We start from the raw sequence: 19,338 nt of genomic DNA, 5'->3' as shown, positions 1-19,338 counted from the left end.
CCCTCTTTTCAGCCATCATCAAGCGCCCAGAGCTTTAAGATCCAACTATCGTAATCTGCTCTCTGTCCCGAGGGTCAAGCGCTCTCGTACAGGTGGTCGACGGTTTGCAGTGCAGGCAGCAAAAAGTTGGAATCAACTGCCCGATAACCTACATCTTGAACCTAATCATGTACTGTTTAGAAAGCGGCTGAAGACCTTCCTGTTCTGCTGAGTGATGTTGGTCTGTTATGGGTCAAAAGCGCTGGGATGCCTCCGGGTAGCCAGCGCTATACAAATCCGTACTCATTCATTCATTCATGGCTGGGGCGGCATCCTGGCCTGTCCAGCTGCCGGCTGAGGACCGCTAGGGCGAGAGGGGTCCCAGAGTACCTTGTCCCTAGTAATCCGGAGGAAGGCTACCCCCCTTTCTGGTAACCTGTGCACACCGCAAGACTGATAGGACCCTAGGCGCGGACCAGCCCGACCTCCTGGAGCCCTAGCTCGGATCCGGGAGGCAAATTACCCCTCATCGGGACTTCCAGGGAAGCCCGGCCATCTGGTCGCCCCATAGGAAAGCATTGCGTGGGACCAGATGGCCGTGGGGAAAGGTGCGGCCAGATGGCCAGGACCGAAAGGACTCCCATCTGCCCGCCCGAGCAGAGCCTTCCCAGTAAGGCTCCCGCCTGCCCTAGCAAGGCTCGGCGGCTCGGCTTTCCGGGGGCTCAGGGACCCCGGCTGGGCCTTAAGCACAGGGAGGCCCGCCGGAGCTTTCGGGGCCCACATTCTTGCGGGAGGACTGCCCAGGACCCATGGAGCCTATCCCGGGTACATTGCCACGCCGCGAGCTAGAAGGGGGAGCTCCGTACGCCTGGGAGGTGTTGCCCGGGCATATCCCATCTGAAACCCCGGCAGAGAAACGCCAGCCCGAAAGGGGTGTCCCGGCATACCCTTCCCCTAGTAATCCGGAGGAAGGCTACCCCTCTTTCTGGGAACCCACGCGCACCAAGTGAAGGAGGTGAACCGGTGCGCGGAGGCGCCCGACCTCTCGGATCCCTCGCTGGGATCGGGGAGGCAACTGTCCCCTCATCGGGACTTCCAGGGAAGCCCGGCCAACTGGTCGCCACATTGGAAAGCATTGGGTGCGACCAGATGTCCGAGGGGGCAGGTGCGACCAGATGGGCGGGACCGAAAGGACTCCCAGCTGTCCACCCCCAAGCCTTCGCAGTAGGGCTCCCAACTGCCCATGCAGGGCAGGGCTCGGGGGCTCTGCTTCCCAGGGGCTCGGGGACCCCGGCTGGGCCTCAGGCACGGGGAGGACCACCGGAGCTCTCGGGCCTGGATGCCCGGGGGAGGACTGCCCGGGATCCATGGAGCCTGTCCCGGGCACTTTGCTATGCTGTGGGCCGGAGTCTCTGGACGAAGGAAAGGTGTTGTCCAAGCATAGCGCATCTGGTCTCCAGCAGAGAATCGCCAGCCCGGGAGGGGTGTCCCGGCATACACTGCCCCTAGTAATCCAGAGGAAGGCTACCCATTGTTCTGGGAAACCGCGCGCACCGAGTGACGGAGGTGACCTGGTGCGTGGAGACTCCCGACCTCCCGGAGCCCTCGCTGGGATCAGGGAGGCGAATGGCGCCTCATCGGGACTTCCAGGGAAGTACGGCCATCTGATCACCTCATTGGAAAGCATTGCGTGCAACCAGATGGCTGAGGGGGCAGGTGCAACCAGATGGCCGGGACCAAAAGGACTCCCAGCTGCCCACCCCGACCCATCGCGTTAGGGCTCCTAACTGCCCACGTAGGGCAGGGCTCGGGGGCTCTGCTTCCTGGGGGCTAGGGGACCCCGGCTGGGCCTCAGGCACGGGGAGGATAACCAGAGCCGATGGGTAAGGTGTGACCAGATGGCCGGGACCGAATGGACTCCCAGCTGCCTGCCCGAGCCTTCGCGGTATGGTTCCCGCCTGCTCGGGAGCTCCACTTCACGCAGGCTCCGCTTCACGGGGGCTCGGGGAACCCGGCTGGGCCTCAAGCCCGGAGAAGGACCACCGGAGCTCTCAGACCCGGACACCCGGGGAAGGTCTGCCCGGGAACCATGGAGCCCGTCCCGGGCACTCTGCCACGCCGCCGGCCAGAGGAGGGAGCCCCAGGCGCCTAGGGAAGTGTTGCCCGGCATAGCCCATCTGGTCCCCGGCAGAGAACCGCAAGCCTGGGAGGGGTGTTCCGGCATACCATGCCCCTAGTAATCCGGAGGAAGGCTACCCCTCTTTCTGGGAACCCGTGTGCACCGCAAAGCTCAGGGGACCCTAGGTGCGAACGTGCCCGACCTCCTGGAGCCCTGGCTGGGATCCGGGAGGCAAATGAGCCCTCATCGGGACTTCCAGGCCAGCCAAGCCATCTGGTCGCCCCATTGGAAAGCATTGAGTGTGACCAGATGGCCGAAATCTGCCTGCCCTAAGCCTTCGCGGGAGGGCTCCCGCCTGCCCTTGCAGGGCTCGGGGGCTGCAGGGCTCACGCCTTTCACTTCATAACGATTTGGTGCTTAAAGAGAATAAAAGCAAGGCCAATAAGCTTGTTGTGACACATGAAGATGCAGGGTAGCCAGTAGAACAGGTAATAAGAGGATGCTTTATTCTATAAGATAAGTATATCAGGTTACTGGTAAAAGATGGTAGAAAGGAATAAGGAAGGCCCCACTGGGAGCATCATCCTTACTGCTCAGCCCACTCACTCCAACTGACAATCACTCAACCAGGCACACATCAGCATTCTGTTACCTCACACTCACACTGGCTGAGCCGCAGGGGACATAAAACTAAGGACAGAATGCATGGCATAGAAATGAAGATACCACACTTTTGTCTCTTTTTGCTTTAGGGTGAAACCCCAACACACAAGATTTGGGCATAGGTGACAGCGTATGATCCACAATCCCGGCTGTTCTTTCAGTTACCTCTCCCCAAGTGTTTTGAAATACTGTGCACTCCCAAATCATATGGTAGAAGCTGGCGTCTGAAGTCCTGCATCTGGGGGTTTCCGAGGATACCCCCGGATACATGCGCTTATTGTGGTGTGAGATGAGATATGTTTGGTGTATAAGGTTAAACTGTGTGAACTGGAATATAGGATTGGGAGACACTCCCTTATTGTGCTGAAGTGCATGACCCCATTGTTTATCTGACAGTGGTTGGGATAAAGCTATGGTCCATCTGTCCTGGTCTCCCCTATACCCTCCCTGAGCATTGGACTGCAGTGCATTGTAAAGGACTGTAATGGTTCGCCATGTGCCTCCATAAGATAACAGGGCATGTAGCAGTGAGTATTTGTATAACATGTTGGATAGCATGGTAAAAACCGTCCTGTCACCACCTCATTGCTATCCATAACGTCCTGAAAGGACATAAGACCCCCCTCCTGATAGAGATCCCCAAGTAGGAATACCTCAGCAGCCTTCCAAGGCGCTAAGTCGAATCGTCTGGCCTCTTCACGAAGGGCGGACACCTGCCGAATCAGGATGGGAGGGGAATAGGGCAGGCAGGCCCCTGAGCAGCCTTGATATAGCGGTTCCAGCAAAAGCTTGCAACCGTCATCTGATGTGACTCCTCTTATGACCGGACTCCTGGGAGCGATATCCATGTATATAACAAAAGTCCTGTGCACACGTTATGGTAGGTATATATAAATATCATCAAAAGTTAAAAAAATTTGTAGCGAATGAAACAAGGTAGACACAATTGAATGGTTTCTTTCAAAATGAAATGTATTGAACCTTTCTTTCCGGAAGGGTGACATCAAAGAGAACAACCAGCTGACACGTGTTTCGTCAAGCGGGCAGTGAACCTGTGACTCTTCAGGGCTGGGGGTAGTTCTTTACCTACTTAGTTGTGTACGTACTACCATATCCTGATTTTTTTGATCTTTTTCTCCTCGCAGTATCGTATTGAATTTTAAGTCTAGAATTTCCTCACTATGGTTTTAGCCTATTAATTGTGTGATGTCTCCAAAATCATTTGTTTATTATTTCGCTTTCACTTCCATAGGGTTTCCACTCACGTGAGGTGTTTTTCTGCGCTATTCACCTCTTGGTAGCTAATACGTCATGTGTATATTTTCCAAACTGTACCATGTCTTTTATTCTACCCCCAGCCCTGAAGAGTCACTGGTTCACTGCCCGCTTGACGAAACACGTGTCGGCTGGCTGTTCTCTTTGATGTCACCCTTCCGGAAAGGAAAGTTCAATACATTTCATTTTGAAAGAAACCATTCAATTGTGTCTACCTTGTTTCATTCGCTACAAATTGTTTTTCACTTTTGATGACATATACCTACCATAACGTGTGCACAGGACTTTTGAGGTATTCACTAAGTGGGCCCTTACCACTCCCTGCGGAGGGTTTGGGGTCTCCTCTGATCTTGTAGCACTGTTTCATTATTGTTGCTTTTCACTAAATACCTACCTGTACCAGCCTAGGCGCCATTTTTCCTGCACACATAAAAACCTAACACAGAACCCTCGATATCCATGTATATAGTTGGATATCTCCAAGGGTTCTTGTAATGGCCACCCTCCCTGAACAAACCACCGAGCCCAGCCATTTCATCGGCCATTGTAATTGTGCCGCTGCATAGTACCACTGGTAGTCGGGGGCACCAAATATTCCCTCAGTTTGCGTTCTCTGCAGCACCGATAATGCCAACCATTGTCTCCCTGGCCCTAATTTGAGCCAGACAGGACACTATGGTGTTCCCTAAAAAGATTCTGGGGATATGCAGTGGGAGGGCTGCAAAGAAATATAGGAGCCAAGGCAGTACCTACATTTTAGATATCGCCACACGCCATATTGTGGACAGCAGTAAAAACATCCAAAAAGGAAGGGATTTATGAACCTCGGCGAGTGCTTTATTAATATTGCCCTCTTTGTGGTCATCAAGGTCGTGAAAACTTTGCAGCCCCAGATATTTATATGTGGTGTAGCACCATTGCAACCGGCATCCCGTGAGGACCTCTCGTTCTGGTTCAGGGTTGGGTGCCAGTGGATATAGGGATGATTTGGCTTAATTTACCCTCAGGTCAGACACCTCACCAACTGCTTTCAATAGCTTCATCAGGGCTGGGAGTGAGGTGGTTGCATCCCTTAAATATATCAGCGCATCATCCGCATAAAGGATTAGTTTGGAATATGACACATTTTTCTTTGTTGAAGTTGTCCTCAGATTTTGTAGTTAGCAGCACTCTGTCAGGAGGTAAATATCCTCTGCTATCACCTGCTTCACTCATGTTTACAAATTTGAAAACCTGAAACAAAAACTATATTAAATTAAATAACCAATATGATGGCTAAAACTTAAAAAAAGTAAGGCCTAGCTGTAGACCAGTCCCTGCTTCCAACCCCCACTGTGAAAAGCTGAATGCCATGTGCATTGGAGAAGTGTGGCTCAGGGGTTAGAGGCAGCAGACCCCGAAGCTGAGATCGGTCCTGGACCAGGGTTCAATTCCCCGCCTCGGCGGGTCTTGGGCTAAAAATTCCATGGACGCGATAATTCTCGCCCCGGTGCCTCCTCGACTCACGGGTTCACACTCTGCGACTCTGGGCAATAGCTTGCTTAATCTCCACAACGGCCCCTCGCGGCGGGATGCCTGACTTTCACCTTGTGGATACCCTGCTATCTCACAGGGGAATACCAGGACGGGTTCCCTAAGCAAGCGCCGGGAAACCCACTGCGGGTAGCTGTGCGCTTTATAAGCTCCTTTACATTTACATTTACATTTACATTGGGGGTTGTCTGCCTGCAGAGGGTTGGGTGCAGGGTCTGCGGAGGGCTGGAGACCAGGCCCTGCTGCCAACCCTCGCTGACCCCTGCTGTGCATGACTGAAGTCTGTGCACAGCTGAGATTGCCTGCTCGCCGAGGGATGGGCACAGGATTAGGCCAGAGGCAATCCTTGTGGTCAGCTCTCCTCTGCGCATAGCTGAAGACCGCACACAACTGGGGTTGGGCGCAGGAACTCTTGAATGTGGTATATCATTAAAAAAAATGAAAGTTCCCTGTAAAAACAAAAAGGATAAACTGGAGTGATTAGCTTTAATTATAGAAGGTTAATGTATTTTTTTTAAATTTTGTTTATTGGCATTTGCACTTTTACACACACCACAGTCTGTCATGAAATAACAATTTTAGGGCACATAAATAACTTCTATTCAGCTGTTGACACTCTGATTTGTTCATATCAAACTATATCCATCAATTTACACATTGTATATCATCCATTATATTTACCAATTACAGGTCCTTTAGATTCCAACATAGTCTCTTGTCAACATATTTTATAACAAAATTTAACAGTAACACCCCAAACCTCCCACCCCCCTCCTTCAAGTCAGTGCTAATCTCAAGCCTATGATCACCTGTAGATTCATTTCACCTTTATTAATAGATTATAGAGCTGCATTTATGGAAAATGGCGGAAAAGTTGCTCTGAGGAGTTATTTTCTGTCACTAAGACTACTCAAACCACAAAACCTTTGTTTTGACACCAAAATGAAGTATATAGGTATCATGGTTCCTAAAATATTACATCATCACTGCAACACATCCACAATTTTTTAAAATGTTGTTCAGATAAATTCAGCTTGGATCAGCAATGTCTACCCAAGCTAAATTACTTCTCCAATGATCCAAAAACACAATTATAAAATGAAAATCTCTGGGCAACAATTCTTTTACAGTGGTATATCAGGGGCTGGGGTTATTAGAGGAAAGTGATAAAGAAAGAATACATAAAGGGACAGGGGAACATGTACCGACCATCAGGCCCATTTGTGGGGGTTTTAGTGGGAGCAAGAAAATACAAAAGAACTCCCCTTAATTTAAAATAGAATCGATTGTGTCACAGGATTTGTGGATTCTGTGGCTGGAGCTGCAGTTCCCAAGTGTGGTCTTGGGTTCAGCGAACCAGGCTGCGAACCTGAAACTCAAGACAGGCTTCACAGCCTTATCACCCAAATCTGGTGCAAGCTTTACAGGCTACTGCTGGCCTGTTGTTGGATTTGCACATACAGTTCTGGAACCGGGGCTCCAGCACGTCATTGAAGCTTATTCTGAGCTTGTGGTACCGATGAGAAGCTTGCGTTTGTTACGTGTATCCAATTTTAGATTCATTAAACAATGAATTAAAAAAGTAAGGCCTAGCTGTAGACCAGTCCCTGCTTCCAATCCCCAATGTGAAAAGCTGAATGCCATGTGCATTAAGGGTTGTCTGCCTTCAGAGAGTTGGGTGCAGGGTCTGCGGAGGACTGGAGGCCAGGCCCAGCTGACCCCTGCTGTGCATGGCTGAAGACTGTGCTCAGATGAGATTGCCTGCTCGCAGAGGGATGGGGGCAGGATCAGGCCAGAGGCAAGCCTTGTGGTCAGCTCTCCTCTGCGCATGGCTGAAGACCGCACACAGCTGGGGTTGGGCGCAGGAACTCTTGAATGTGGTATATCAATGAAAAAACCAAAAGTTCCCAGTAAAAACATAAAGGTTAAACTGGATTGATTAACTTTAATTATAGAAGGTCAATGTATTTTTTTTAAATTCTTTTTATTGGCATTTGCACTTTTACACATACCACAGTCTGTCATGAAATAACAATTTTATGGCACATAAATAACTTCTATTCAGCTGTTGACACTCTGATTTGTTCATATCAAACTATATCCATCAATATACACATTGTATATCATCCGTTATATTTACCAATTACAGGTCCTTTAGATTCCAACATAGTCTCTTGTCAACATGTCTTTTTTTTTTTTTTGTGAATTTTTATTTTCCATGGTACATCATTGTATTACGTTGATAACATGCATTAGATCATCTTAAACTGAGGCAGCGCAGACAGCAAAATAAACACACATTATGGAGCATTCATCGCATCATATATCCCGTAGTTCTAATTAGAGACATTAAGATTGTACAAGGATCCCACCCTCATTGGTCTGGTGTAATCTTCGGTGTGTTGATTAGTGCCGGGTGCCTGTATGTGTGGGTTCCCGCAAGGGTGTGGATTGATATGCAGTCCCCCATTCCAACTCTGTCTATCTCTTTGGTTGATGGCCATGTGTACGTTACCAATGTATAGAAACCATCTTTGTGGTGTCATAGGGTGAACGTGTAACAATGAACTGTGGGGGGAGGGGTGAATAGGTGGGGGGGAGTCCACAGTTAAAAAGTATTGTAGTCTGTAACTATTGTGTGGTCGGTTCCATTTCATCTACAAGATGTCCGTGGTTGCGGAATCGGAATTGGACTTGGAGGACAGAGGACCTCTTGTCAACATTTCTTACAACAAAATTTAACAGTAACACCCCAAACCTCCCACCCCCCTCCTTCAAATCAGTGCTAATATTAAGCCTATGATCACCTGTAGATTAATTTCCCCTCTATTAATAGATTGCCAAACCCTCCTGATCCATATCGCTATTTGCCTTGTAACTTTAGGGGTGTTCTCCTCCTGAGACCTTTTGATTCTCCTGTAGGTCCGCCAACATGGAGGCCCATGCCAGCTGGTCCTACTCAGCCTTTTTGTCTTTTCATACAAATCTGATTCGTACTAACTCAGCGGTAGCCCAATCACTTATATCTCTCATCCAATCTGCGTATTTCGGGGGCTGAGGTTGCATTCATGCTATCACTAAGCTTTTTGTTTTTTGGTTCAGGTAATAGCCCCAGTAATTTATTTAATCCTCTTGGTATATTCCATCTGGTGGCCTCTCCCAGACATGTCAGGACCTTCTCCCAGTCGGGGTGTAACAGGGAACATTGCCAAATCATGTGGAGGAAATCTGCCCCCTGTGCTTTACATCTGAGACATCCATCCGAGCGAGATTGATATATTATATGTAATGTGTGCGGGGTTAAATATGCTTGATGTACTACTATATTGGAGTAGTTTGAATTGTACATTTGCACTGACCTTTTGCACTCCCTCATGCACTCTTCTCCATTTACCCTCAGTCAAAGGTTCAGTCAATAGGGTGTCCCAATTTTGTTGGAGTCCAAGAGGTTCCATTGGCAGATCCTTGTGTAGTGCTCGATAGAGGTGAGAGACGAGTCACCCCCTCAGGCAATGGATAACATAACCCTTAATATGTTAGTAGTGGGGGGTTCCTCTAGTGTTGCGAGGATTCTGCAGCTACACAGAACTATGCGCAGGAAAACAGGATCTCAGTGTATAGGGGTGTACCACCCTATCACCTTAGTACCCAAAATCCCAAAACCGACAAGCTATAGTGTCTCATTCGTTCTCCTCCAAAAATCACAAAGCTACCAATGATTAGACTCACCAGAACACAACACTCCCGATTCTCTTAGGAATCGCAGTAGCAAGACCTACCCTTTTGCTCGCTCACTTGTCCATTATAAGAATTGGCAGTCACTATAATAGTTCAAAATGTTTATGTTAACTATCGTGCTCTACAATACAGTATACGAGCCACTACCAGCAGCAAAATGCAGCATAAACTCAAAACAATTAGCATTGTTACAATCCCATACAGTACAAAGGGGAAGTAATTATATAAAGACATTGGAAAAAGGACCATAAGGCCTAACCACCCTCCCCTTGAAGAAGTTCAATTCAATTCAATTCAATTTGACTTTATTCGGTTAAAAAGGTAATAACCATAAAAGTACATAAAAGCGGTTCATAATACTACATCATCATCATCATTATTATTAAAAGAGACAGTTAAAACCACAAGGTTATAGACAATACAACAGTAATATGGGTACAATATACAGTAAATTTAAATGCAACGAACATTGAATTCAAGTACAAATTGATTTACGTAATCTAAAAACATTACTAAAATATTCCGAAATTGAAGCTACAGTAAAAATAACATCTAATTTCTGGAGTTCTAAGAAGGCGGCGCGACAACGTCTAATATTCATTTCCTTTCAAATCGGTACAATCAATCTTTTCCGGGGTAGGGTATAATATTTACAGAATAAAAGGATGTGAATATCAGACTGTTCTGATAAGTCGTCGCGAGGGCATTTAATTAAATTACGAGACCAGCAGTTCATTACGGGGAAACTTAAAACCCTAAAAAGAATACTTAGCCTAAAACGGGTCAAAATGAATCGCGAATGTTCAGACATGGAAAGGATTAAATATGGTTGAATTTTGCCCTGCATTAGTACAGATTGATGAGCTACAACAGCCTTTTTCTTATTTTCCGCTGTCATTCTAATGTCTTCCAGGTGTTTCATACATTTTATTTTTAGTGACTTCCTCGTAATATTACACATAGACAAATGGTCGTCATAGTAACTCATACAACCAATGCCTCCAAGAAAGTCCCTAATATAGGTAAACCACCTTATCCTACTCACATAGTCCAAACTTAACCCATCCCTTAAAATAGCACGATTCAATACACACCCATCATTGGTCCAGGCCCTATGCCACAGCAGTACTGGTTGGACTCTAATTGTGTCTTCAATGTGGGGTTGGCCGAGTTCCATATGACAAATGTAACTTAAGACACTCTCGGGTACAGCTAAGATGAATCTCAAGAATTTATTTTCTACAACCTGAATAGATTTTACATTGTCATACCCCCAAATCCCAGCACCATAGACGGCAATAGAGACGCAAGTGGCATTAAAAATTCGCAAAAGTTCTACAGTATGTTTTTACCCCATCTTTTTAGAAACATTTTTAAGGGCTGTGATGGATTTGCAGATATGGCATCTGCCCAGGTCCCTGCTTCATGAAATAAAATGCCAAGATATGAAAAGGTAGGGGTAAATTCTAGAGGACTGGCATCGGCCTCCTTTTTTTTAATAGAACCAGGGCCACAATTCATGGTGAATGTTTTAGAACAATTAATTTGCAGATCCAAGTTTGTCATAAATGTATTAAAAGATGTTACAAGGCGTTGTAAGGCCACTGGCGTGCGAGCCATTATGACCGCATCATCTGCGTATAATGACGCAGGGATCCGTCTTTTGGCTACCCTAGGTACATCACAAGTTGTTTTCACCAGGGCATCCTCTAATCCATTAATATATACCAAGAATAAAAATGGTGCTAGGACACAACCCTGGTGTACCCCACGCCCTACATCAAATGATCTGGTACAGTCACCATTTTTTCCATATCGCACTGTTGCGATAGCACCTGAGTACAATTCCTTAAGAAAGGAAATTATACTTCCCTCTACACCGAGGAATTCCATAATGTCCCATAGCTTGCTGTGTGAAACACAGTCAAAGGCTGACGTCAAGTCAACGAAGGTAAAATAGATAGGTTCCTGCCGTGCCTTAATATATTTCTGTTGAAGGATAAATAAATTCAGACCCTGATCAACTGTTCCTACCCCATTTTGAAACCCATATTGGAGGTCACCAATAATACAATTATCTTCTGCCCATTTTGCAGCCTACCCAATATTACTCTTCCTAGAATTTTTACAGTGCTATCTAGTAAGGAGATAGGTCAATAACACGTGGGATTTTGCCTGTCCCCTTTTTAGGGCTCGGCTATAACGCGCTGAAAGCGTGTTCTCGCCGAGAACTATTGTCGGCGTCTCAGCAGTCTGAGACGCCGAAGGGAGACAAGACCTGGCCGCGTGCAGCGTTATTCCATAGGATAACGTAGTGCGCGCGGCCAGGTCTTGTCTCCACGGCATTCCAGGGCTGACCGGATCGCGTCGCGCGCCTCTCTGGAATGCAGGGGGAGTCTGCAGAGAGGTGCGCGGCGGTGATAAACAGGCAGGCACTGAGAAAACGCTTTAATAGCATCAGGTCCGGTTCTCGCAATGTAAATGCGAGCACTTTCAAATTTAAAAACTTCATATCCCGCCTCGTTTTTTTTTTCCGTGCCATCTAAAGTGCTTCCTAGAGAAATAATCTTAAGAGATGCAGCGGCTTCCTTCATTCATAATTGTGCAGAAAAAAGCTGCAGCTGCAAAAATGCCTAATTCCAGTGGCCCTGAAGTCCCTGTGCTACACAAATACCTCAACACGAATATAGCATTGTCATAGCATGTGTTGTGGTGTATTCATTTTGTATAGCGCGCGTGTGTGTGTGTGTGTGCGTGCGTGTGCATGTGTGTGTGTGCGCGTGCGTGCCTGCGTGCGTGCGTGCGGGCGTGTGTGTATAAATAGTGTTAAATTATTTACTTCGGTGATTTTTAGGTATCTTTTAAATGCTGTGTCTGTACATGTGGAACCCTTACCTCACAATAATAGGCGTAAATTAAGAGAACGAATGACAGCGACTGTACAGTCATGTAGCCCGAGGTACAAAATGGTCCATTCTGAAGGTGTATTCTTTCATATTTGCTTGGTAGAGCATGTGTGTCGTTTCAGCTATTTATTTTTCCTGTACAAATGTAGCTTCTATTAAGGCGTGTTCAATTCGTACGTTTAATTGACTCAGGTGAATGCTGTATATGTATAAGAATTTCAGTGAATATTTACTCATTGGCCTAGGTGGGATTAAGCTTCCATAGATCTGAATTTATTTTGTTGGTGCCAACGTGCCTTGGTTGAAATTAATGTACGAATTAATGCGTAGAAACACTATGTGGGATCTTGTTCGGAATAGGACACCAGGAATGGATTAAACTGGAGGCCTTGAAAACTGGCAGCGACATCAGCCATGTGTGCATTTTACAACAATGACTTCAGCGGTGATTTCTGATTTTTAACGGACTCAAGAAACAACAATTATTCCGTGCAGGAAACAAGTCATGTTGTTGCCATGAGGACAACACCGGTTTAAACAGTTCAGCCTGGATCCTGGGGCCAGGGGTGGGGCTGCACATGGGGAACTCATTACTGTCGGCATTCTGCGGCTTCCTTCACGTCTTCTGGTTTGATCAATTATTCTGGGAGCAGGCAATCCCAGAGTTCATAACAATCGACCCAACAAAAGGAAGGTATATAACGGTGCAGCTTAAACGCACGTTTTTGAGTGCGTGTAACTCTTTTGCAGCTCCTCGGCAGTCAGCACAGATGATCGAGGAGCATGTAACATACACAAGAAAGTGATAACTGGAGGTGAACATGTACACTAATGCTTCAGCGTAAGCACCACTGCCATGCACACACAGACACCACCACTCCCATGCACACATGGACACCACCACTCCCATGCACACACGGACACCACCACTCCCATGCACACACGGACACCACCACTCCCATGCACACACGGACACCACCACTCCCATGCACACACGGACACCACCACTCCCATGCACACACGGACACCACCACTCCCATGCACACACGGACACCACCACTGCCATACACACACGGACACCACCACTGCCATGCACACACGGACACCACCACTGCCATGCACACACAGACACCACCACTGCCATACACACACAGACACCACTACTGCCATACACACACGGACACCACCACTGCCATGCACACACAGATAACACCACTCCCATGCACACACGGACACCACCACTGCCATGCACACACGGACACCATCACTGCCATACACACACGGATACCACCACTGGCATACACACACGGATACCACCACTGCCATGCACACACAGACACCACCACTGCCGTACACACACGGACACCACCACTGCCGTGCACACATGGACACCGCCACTGCCATGCACACACGGACACCACCACTGCCATACACACACGGACACCACCACTGCCATGCACACACGGACACCACCACTGCCATGCACACACGGACACCACCACCCCCATGCACAGACACCACCCGTGCTTAATTTGTAAAAAAAAAAAAAAGTGCCAGGGCTTTCATTTGTAAAAAATTAAGTGAAAGGGCACTCGTCAGGAGGCTACTGTAGTTAGCCATTCACATTACGTGACTTTGAGCTATTGGCATTGTAAATGACAATGACTTTTATTTATGTTTTGGTTTTTAAAACATAAATAAAACACCTTGTCATTTACAATGTCAAGACCTTAAACTCGCGTTCATTTACAATGCTAATAGCTCTAACTTTTGCAATGCCGAGACCGTTGCATTGTAATGCTTGTTTAAAAATAGGCACAATAACTGACATAAACCAAGATGGCTTGTCTTTAAGGATGCATTGAACTATTGCACCAAGAATGGGTCCCATAAATCAATGTTATTTTTAAACAGATCAGGAGGTATGCCGTCCGGACCTGGTGCTTTACCGCCCCGTGTTGCTTTAAGACTCTCAATTACGTCTTTTAGGGTAACATTTAATTCTAGGTCCTTAGCTTTAATTTCCCCCTGCTGCTGCGTTAGTGACCGCAACGGAGGATTCTGCCCATCAGTAAAATTACTATATAGACTAGAATAGTGATCCACCCAAGAGTCCTCGGTAATAGCAATTTCAACACGTGCTTTATCTGCACCAAAAAAAGGGGCATTCACTGCTTTCCAGAAAGCACAAACATCCTTACTCTGAGAAGCCTTGCAAAGTGTCTCCCAGGCCTCCGTTTTAATAGCCAACTTCCTCCTTTTCAGTGCGCACTGATAAGATCTCCGCGCCTCCCTGACCAATATAAGATCACGGGGGACAACATGTAGCGCTTTCTTGAGCTCAGAGTGAGCCTTTGTACATGTGGTATCAAACCATTTTCCCGGCTTTCTTTTACATGATTTAGAGGCCACCCATAGGTTGTCCTTAATTTGACAAGCAATGATCTTAAACTGTTTAACGATCTCCTGACCATCAACACTCTCATCTAGAACGGTCAGAAAACTAGGCAAGCAATTAGTTAGCAAGGTACACAGAAAGTCATTTGGAACCACCCTATCCCATTTAAGAGCATAACCATTTTGCCTTACCATGCTAATATCAGAAACTGTCTGCATGGATGTCTTTTCTACGCCCATTTCCCGGAACGGGTTTATGATCTCCATGATTATCGGATAGTGATCACTTAATGCAGTATGGAGGATCCAGCACCTTTTGACCATATGCCAATGCCTAACAGAAGTTATTATAAAATCTATTGTGGACAATACGCCCCTGCCAATAAAGGTGGGGGCGAAAGGGAGCTCTAATTGACCAATTTCATTTGCATACCCTAGATCTTCAGAGTGAACAATATCATTTAGGAGGTCTCCACAGGTGGAGTGCTCCAAGTGTGTTAAATCAATGTCTTGGTCAAGCATGATGCCACATACACCTTTCCGACTTTTCTTACATATAGTGCAGTTGAAGTCACCCCCCTCCCCAAACAACCCACACATCTTTAGCATTATTGTCTGTTTCTTTGCTCACGTCATTGCCCAACTTTTTAAGTATTGATTCCAAGTCTACAAGAGGAATGTTGTTATAAAAGTCTATAATTAAAAGACACAGTTCCTTATTTGTATCTATCCGTACTAACTGATAGTAAGGATCTTCTGGCAGTTTAAATAATTAGATATGAAAACCGACAGTCCCCCTTTAGCCCTGCCATGATGGACCCCTACTGCTGATGTAAACAGAGTTTTGTAGCCGGAGAGATGGAGAGGTTCTAAGGCCCATGTCTCCTGAAAACATAGGATGTTGTACTCTTCTATTGTCTTTAACCGCGTAGGATTTAATATTTTGGATCTAAGCCCTGCCACATTCCAAAACATTAAGCGACTAACTTGCCCATTGGAAGAATCACTTCCCACTCGTGCCTCTACTTTTAGTTCTAGCTCTGCCTGTAAATCAATTGAAGCGCCACTAATATCAGGACTCTGGGGTACTTCCCCAATAGTTAAATTAAAACGGTCTGTCTGCTTGATAACACCACTTTCCCCTACTACTAGCTGCCTCACTGAGGGAACTTGATGTATATTAATATTCCCCCCATAATTAATCACTGTGTGTTGAGGACATGTATGTTTTAGCTGAAAGACAAATACATTAGTACCAGAAGTAGGTTCTATAGTCGTGGAAAGTGCCTTTTGGGGACTACCCACAACGTCATTTCCTGTGCCCCCAGGAAAAGTCAATCGACTCCCTCCATGCCCGTTAAGGCGGCATAGCGGTTGTAAACGGGTATAGAGTAGTCAACCGGATGTTGAAAGAAAGCCCCCAAGTAACTTTCCTGTGTTCGATATAGGGGCCTAGAACAAACGTTCTGGCTTCTAAATGGAGGCCCAATATTGTTATGAAACAGGGGCTTTGGGTTTGTTTGAGGGTCCATTAGCCCTCTAGGGTAAAAGTAGGTCAAGTTGCGCACAACAATTCCACTACTACCATGTTGGGGAAACCAGTTCACAAGATGACTAACAGCTCTACCATCCCTAAAGTTTACTATAATTATGTCCCCCTTTATGTCCTTTAATCTTTGTCCCAGCCAAGGAAGACGCCTGGCGAATAAAATGTCGCCATTTATTTCTGGTGGTAACGGACGATTCTGTCTGAGCCAGAACATAGCTTTATTTTTTAGCTGGTACTGATCTTCTCTGCCACCCTCTTCTAGAAATGGCACTCCGGTAAGGACTACCACATACGGAACAGCTTCCGGAGGAAGTTCTACTGTGCGCCTCTTAGGTGGAAATACCCTAGCCATGTTACCATAGTCATTCGATTTTGGGGCATTTCCTGGGGTGTTAGATTTTCCTGGAATATTAGGTTTCCCGCCTATCCGTGGCTCTTTATCTACACTTTTAGCATTAACCACTGTTGTTTTGGATGGCATTAATTCGGGTGGCTTTGATGTAGCTTGATTAGCAATTTTTGTTACTTTCTGGATGACAACAGTTGGGGTTAATGGGAGAATTGGAGGAACTGGTATGGGTTTTGATAGATCTTTAATTACCCCTTTAATTTCTCCAATTACCTGTTCTAAATTTCCCAGTTGTTCGGCCACTCTTTTTAGCCTCTCCACTACTGGTAATAAAAGTGATTTAATTAAATATCCCATGCTACCAATTAGATCAATGCTGGATAGATCTTGTGTTGGAGGATCAAGTGGAATAACTTTTGCAGGTGATATGGGTGCATTAGATAAAGAACATGCTGCATTTCCAAAATTAATATGGCTAAAATTATTTTTCTGTAGAGCATTCCACCTTTTCCTCCTTTTTTTGGGGGGTGGTCCTTGAACTCGTGGAGTTTTTAGAGAAGTCTTGGTTTTTGGAATTGGCTCTGCTAGTGGTGACAAAGTTACTGGCAGGACCTCTAGCTCAGGAGTCGAGTTACATGAAGAGGCTGACATATTATTGACCGAGTCATTAGTTACCACTAATGGCGAAGTTCTGTTTTGGAAGAGTAACGGGATACTATCATTAGGGCAAACCTCACAACCCTCATTCTCACAAGGTGTGGCGGGAATCGGTGATAAGGCTAACTGTATTGGGCCCAGAGAAGAGCGCTTGTTCTTAATAAGTTCAATAGAGCGGCGTCTATCTGCCCGTCGCTCTGCAAGTGCTAATTCTCTGTCAGTTCCCATGGTGGTCCTAATGACATAGTTGTCAAGTGTTCCTTGGTTTACCCCTCCTGAAAATAAAGTATTGTCCTTAGGAAGAGACGTCATCTCGGTTACCCTTCCTTCCCCTCTCTTCTCTTCCTCTCCTCTTTCCTTTTTCCCTTATCTAACCAGTCAGTAAGTATGCGTTTGCCAAGGACAGAGTACTTAAAAGGGTCTGCTTACTGGAATGTAGCATGTAACATCCTGCTCGTGGGTTCGTCTTCGGGAACAGAATAAAAAAGGGGGGGCCCAGCCTCCTATGGCCTCCGAGGGCCACAGAGGGCCCGCCCTTTGCCCGGGCTTAGCCCGGCGCACACCCGCGCGCGTCCCGCGTTACGCGGATCTGTGCTCAATTTACAGGAAGTGTGGGGGCGGGAAGAGGACCCAGGTGCGCTGGTTGTTTCTACGCACAGACTACTGGTCCTCACAGTCCCGCTCCTCTGGACGATGATAAAGTACTGCAGGTAATGGCCTCAAGTCGCCACAGTTCTGGAACCAATATTGAGCAGAGCAGGGTTAAAAACACAGTTTCCTCCAACGTAGAAATCCACAGGCAAGAGTCTCGGGAAATACACCAGGCTGAAAAAGTTTATTTATATAAAGGAAGATCTCTGGGCTTTGACAGCAAATCCCACACCTTAAAGCCTGGATGAAGGTTTACATCATAGGAACAGCATAGCTCTTCTCCATGGAAAGGCTCTCCTAAGTATGTTAAAACAACATGCATCCCCGCAATATCAAAGCACGAGTCTTCAGCATTGCAGCTGTGTTTAGCATGTTATGTCTAAGTGCTAGGGACTGACCAGAACAGAATAACAAGGGTCATTGTTTATCGACCTTGCGCATCATGTTCAGACTAAAGTCCAGGAAGTTAGCAGAGAACGAGAAAAGCAGACTGTTCCCATGTGAAAGGCACAAACAGATTCTTGCAAAATCAAAATGTCATGTAGTAACATGCGCAGAAGCAGCATCATGGCAGCAAAGCTCATGCTAACTTAGCAATACCGACAATGTCCCTAAGGGCCATATAACACTGGGAAACTCTGCCAAAGCTCCTTCGCTACACTGGATATTTTCCCATATTGTAGAAATTGGCCTGGTCCCAGTTCCAATGTATTCTGTGCTTTCTCACGAGTTATGAACTGCCCACCCACATAAAGGTCCCCCAAAGCTGGCAGCCGCCATCCTTCCATCACCATACCAACATGGAGTCTGCAATAGTGGCGAATGGCCAAATTGCCCATAAGGGCATATCGGGTGCGTGTGGGGCATGTTGTACCACTCGTCTTATCCCATTTTCCCATACTTTTTGCTACATGTCGTATTATATACGGACATTTTTTGGTAACTCCACTCCCTAGCATCAGCAGTCCAGACAGCGAACCATTCCCATTAGAAGGTCAATGCATGTTTAAAACAACTAAGAACATTAACCTAAAAACAGTGCTAAAACGCAGTTATGATTACAAATTAAAACCCAAAAAAAACATTGAAATTTGCAAGTTATACGGTTACGTGCACAATCCATAACTTGTACAACAGCCTTACAAACTATAACTAGCAAACCAAGTGCAATGCTTTTCTCACAATATTTATATCAATAAATAACATTTAAAAGAAAAATGTAATTAAACAACAGCAAATACGGAAACCAATTAATGTTACTACATTCTTCATCATTTCTGTGGTAAGGGTAAGTACACAGAATACCCCACCTTGGGCTGGTCAGTATCCTGGAGAACAACTGACAACAGCACATTTAAACAGAGCACAAAAATGTATTTTACATCTTTGATAATACAAGAGGTGTAAAGGCTTTATTTCAGCGAATATGATGCAACTATCCTCCAGAAATATCAGGAGACCTTCTTGGGAATCGAGGAATCTGGAAACCTGGTATTGCCTAGCCAACAAACCTCAGAAAGCT

General features: G+C 46.2%; 1 protein-coding gene across 7 annotated transcripts in view; it reads left to right on the top strand.

Moving 5' to 3' along the window:
* LOC144822453 (uncharacterized) overlaps positions 1-19,338 on the top strand; it is a 1,018,233-nt gene that overhangs the window by 114,552 nt on the left and 884,343 nt on the right. The gene's annotated exons all lie outside the window — the stretch shown is intronic.

The sequence above is a fragment of the Lissotriton helveticus genome, chromosome 3_1, assembly GCF_964261635.1.
Source record: "Lissotriton helveticus chromosome 3_1, aLisHel1.1, whole genome shotgun sequence".
In the NCBI taxonomy this organism is placed as follows: domain Eukaryota; kingdom Metazoa; phylum Chordata; class Amphibia; order Caudata; family Salamandridae; genus Lissotriton; species Lissotriton helveticus.
Note: the sequence above shows the minus strand (reverse complement) of the source record. Positions and strands in the feature narration are given on the sequence as shown.